We start from the raw sequence: 4640 nt of genomic DNA, 5'->3' as shown, positions 1-4640 counted from the left end.
ACATCAAGCCACATCGTGCCTCGGTCCCCCGCGTTGGGGACATTGAGGGTGACACCCACGAGGGGAGGGGGGGAGAGGACACAGTTTGGGGGGGGGGCTCTGCCAAAAACGCAGAGTCCGAGGTGGGGGCGGGGGGGAGGTGACAGGGACCAGGCGGGTGACAAGGGACAAGGACACTCCGGGCTGGGGGGAGGGGACAGGCTCCTACGGGCGGGTCCCAGCCCCCACCCCAGCGACCCAAAACATTTTTGGCGACGGGTCCTGGGGCGGGCGGGGGAGGGGCAGGGGAGGGGACACGAGGGACGGTCCCCAGGCGTCCGGGCTGGGGGAGGGGGGGGCCACCAGCCCCCCCCCAATTACCTTAGAGACTCGTTACGAGTTAAATTAGCACGAGCGGCCCCGGGGGGCGGCGGGCGGGGGCGGCCGGGGCCGGGGGGACGCTGGCCCGGGCCGGGGTGACAATGACAATATGCCATACTGGGGGCAAGTCGCGTCACAGACTTAGTTCAGAACGACGGGGCGCGCTGGCTTCCGGCTGCGGGGACAGAGGCGACACGTCAGGGACACCGCAAAAACCCCGCCAAACCCCACAAAAACCACCCCCAAAACCCCGCAAACCCCCCTCCAAATCCGCCCCGAGACACCCCGGAGTATCCCCTGTCCCAAATCCCCGGAGTCCCTCCCCGTCCCCAGCCCCCCAGGACACTGCAGGGCCGGGATTGTCTCAACCTCCACCCCCCCCCGCCAAAAAAAGGGATCCAGGAACCCCAGGATTGTCCCTTGTGCCCAAAAACGGGCCCGGGGGGGCTCCCGGACCACCCCCCACCCATCCCAGCCTCCCTTCTTCCCCCCCCTGCTCCCCCTGGGGACCCTCGGGCAGCCCCTGGGAGGGGACCCGGCTATTGGGACCCCCCCCGTGCGTGCCCCGGTCCCTGTCCCCCGCTGTTCCCCGCTGTCACCCCCCTGGGGCCCCCCCCAGACCCCCACCTTTGCGGAAGGCGTCCTGGAGGCGGCTCTGGGGGAGTTGATACAACTCAGCGAAGGGGTCGCGGGGCGACCGGGGCGGGGGCGGCGGCGGCCGGGGCCCGGGGGTGCCCCCCGAGGGTCGCCGGGGGCCGCCGCGGGTGGCGATGGCCGCCAGCCCCTGCAGCAGCCGGCGCAGGGCGGGCCCGGCCGGGGGCGCGGGGGGCGGCGGCGACGTCTCGGGGGTCAGCAGAGAACCGGGGGGACCCCCCGGGACCCCGCTCGGGCTCTCGGGGCTCGGCGGGAGCTTCTCGGGCGCGGCCTCGGGGGGCTCGGGGGGCCCGAAGGCGAACGGGGGCGCCTGGCGGGGGGTGTAGGGCGGCGTCCAGGTCTCGGTGCCCCCCCCGGGGGTCTCGGGGACCCCCAGCCCCGGCGCCAGGCGCACCAGCCCGAGCGGGGGGCCCAGCGCGGGGGGGGCGATGGAGGCGCCCAGGGCGAGGCCGAGGTCGGGGTCGGCGAGCGAGGGGTCAGCGCCGATGTCCGGCTGCCCGCCCAGGCTGGGGCAGGCGCCGGCGCCGAGCGCGGCTCCCACGGCGAAGCCGAGCGCCGAGCCCGGCCCGGCGCCGCCGTCTGAACCGTGGCCGGAGCCCAGGCCGAGCCCGGCCACGGGGACGACGTCCGGCGTGAGAGCAGCGCCCACGGCCAGGCCAATGTCCATCTCGGGCCCGAGGGCCGCTCCGGCCGCCAGGCTGACGCCGGAGCCGAGGCCGGAGCCGACGGCGAGGCCGGCGTTGTGTCCGAGGCCAGGGCTGTGTCCGAGCCCGGCGCTGTGTCCGAGCCCGGCGCTGTGTCTAAATCCAGTGTTTTGTCCGAGTCCAGCGTTTTGTCTGAGTCCAGCGTTGTGTCCAAGGCCAGCGTTGTGTCCAAGGCCGGTGTTCTGTCCAAGGCCGGAGCCGGTGCCGGCTCCCACGGGCACTCCCATGGCCAGTCCAGTGCCGGATGGGAGAGTCGAGCCCGCGTCGGCTCCCAGGGCAGCTCCGAGCGCGAGTCCAGCCCCAGCTCCGGCTCCCAGGCCGAGCCCGGCGCCGGCTCCAGCCCCGACGGTCACTCCGATGTCCGGGGGCAGCGCGGCGGCGCCGATGCCCAGCCCCACGCCGGCTCTGAGGTCAGTCCCGATGCTGAGGGCCACGCCTGCCCCAATGCCGGCGGTCACTTCGGCCGCACCGTCCTCCCCGAGGTCAGTCCCGAGGGCGGGGCCCGCGTCGGCTCCGGCTGCCACGCCCAGGCCAATGTCCACTCTGACACCGCCTCTCACGCCGAGGCCGATGCCGGCGTCCGAGCTGAGGCCGTGGCCAACGGCATCTCCGAGAGCGTGGCCAACGTTCAGGGTGATGCCGGCCCCGAGGCCGGGGTCAGCGGTGGCCGCAGTGCCGTGTCCGAGGCCGTGTCCAATGGCAGTCCCGAGGCCGGGGTCAGCGGTGGCCGCAGTGCCGTGTCCGAGGGCCGTGTCCAATGGCAGTCCCGAGGCCGGGGTCAGCGGTGGCCGCAGTGGTGGCCCCAAGGCCGTGTCCGATGGCGGCCCCAAGGCCGGGGTCAATGGTGGCCGCAGTGGTGGCCCCAAGGCCGTGTCCGATGGCGGCCCCAAGGCCGGGGTCAGCGGTGGCCGTGGCGTTGGCTCCCAGGCCGTGTCCAACGCCAGGCCCCAGGCCCGGGTCAGCGGTGGCCGCAGCGCCAGGTCCGAGGCCGTGTCCAATGCCGGCCCCCAGGCTGGGCTCCACGCCACTGCCCAGGGCAGCTCCCAGGCCGTGGCCGATGGTGGCACTGAGGCCGGGGTCGGCGGTGGCCGCAGCGCCGTGTCCGAGGCCGTGTCCGATGCTGACCGCCAGGCCAACGGCTCCGACGTCGTCGCCCACGCCGGGCCCCACGCCGAGGTCCAGGCCAGGCCCGAGGTCGCCGCCAGGGAACTCGAGGCTGGGCCCAAACGGCTCCGGGGGTCCCGGGGGGGCTTCGGCTGCCAGCTGCTGCCGCAGGCACCAGGCCTCGGCCTCGCTGCAGGGGGACAGGGCGGTCAGAGGGTCTGTGGCCACCGGCATGTCCCCAAGGGCGGCCGAGACCCCCTGGGTGCTGAACACTGAGCACTGACCACTGAGCACTGACCTGATGACGAAGTTGTGGGCGAGCAGGGCCGGCCCCTCCGGCCGCAGGCGGGCGTAGACCCACGTCCAGCCCAGGCCGTCCTTGCGCTGCAGCCGCGTCACCAGCTCCCCCCGTGCCTCCGGCCCCGCGCCGGCTGTGGGGACACGGGATGGTCAGTGGGGACATGGAGGGGTCAGCGGGGACATGGAGGGGTCAGCGGGGACACGGAGGGGTCAGCAGGGACATGGAGCGGTCAGCGGGGACATGGAGGGGTCAGCGGGGACACGGGATGGTCAGTGGGGACATGGAGCGGTCAGCGGGGACACGGGATGGTCAGCGGGGACATGGAGCGGTCAGCGGGGACACGGGATGGTCAGTGGGGACATGGAGGGGTCAGCGGGGACATGGAGGGGTCAGCGGGGACACGGGATGGTCAGCGGGGACATGGAGGGGTCAGTGGGGACATGGAGCGGTCAGTGGGGACATGGAGGGGTCAGCGGGGACACGGGATGGTCAGTGGGGACATGGAGCGGTCAGCGGGGCCAGCATAACCGAGGGGACAGGGACAGGAAGGGGCTTGGGGACACAGGGACACCAACGAGGACGGGGCATCCCCAGGGCTGTGCAGGATCCCAGGGGACACCAAGGACATCGAGGGGACAAAGTGACAGCGGGGGGACACCCAGGGTGACGGGGGACACCCTGGGGCCACCCTGAGGCACCCCGGGCACAGCACGGACAGGCGGGGGGGGCACAGGGACACCCGGGGCACCCTGGGGACACTGACCGAGGCGCAGGTGCTGGCGGGCGACGTGGCCGAGGTCCTCGGGGTGCAGCAGGCGGTACCAGGAGCGGCCCAGCAGCTCGGCCCGGCCGTAGCCCAGGTGCACCAGGACACTGCGGACACCGGGCCGGGGTCACTCGCGTCCCCCCGGGACATCCGGACCCCCGTCCAGCCCCGCCGCGGCCCAGGTGAGCCCCGCCCGTCCCACCTGTCCGAGATGTCGAGCAGGGCGAGGTCGCGGGCGTGGCGGCTCTGGAAGGCCGGCAGCAGCAGGCAGTCGGGGCAGGGCCAGGGCGGGGGGTCCAGGGGGGCGCAGAAGGCCACGAAGAGCGCGGGGGCGGCGCCGGGGGGCCCGGGGGGCTCCTGGAAGCGCCCCCGCAGCAGCACCAGCTTGCGGCCGGCGCTCGGGCGGCGAGAGGCGCGGGAGGTGGTGAAACGGCAGCGGAAGAGGCGCTCTGGGGGGAGAGGGGGGGCGTTGGTCACTCTGCGCTGCTGTCCACCCCTCTGTCCGGCTGTCCATCCCTCTGTCCGCCCCTCTGTCCTGCAGTCCATCCCTCTATCTCCCCATCCATCCCATCCCTCTCCGCCCTCTCCTCCCTCCCCATCTCCCCAGACCCCTCTGGACCCTCCAGACCCCCCCAGACCCCTCCGGATCCCCGGGAGCCCCCGGACCCCCACCCACCTGCCTGGGGGGGCCCGGGCAGGCTCAGCTGGTGCCGCACCAGGGGGTGATCGGCGGGGTCCAGCAGGTCGTAGA

This window comes from Anomalospiza imberbis, unplaced genomic scaffold, assembly GCF_031753505.1.
Source record: "Anomalospiza imberbis isolate Cuckoo-Finch-1a 21T00152 unplaced genomic scaffold, ASM3175350v1 scaffold_52, whole genome shotgun sequence".
NCBI lineage: Eukaryota > Metazoa > Chordata > Aves > Passeriformes > Viduidae > Anomalospiza > Anomalospiza imberbis.
The sequence above is the reverse complement of the archived record's forward strand: the minus strand, read 5'-3'. Positions refer to the sequence as shown.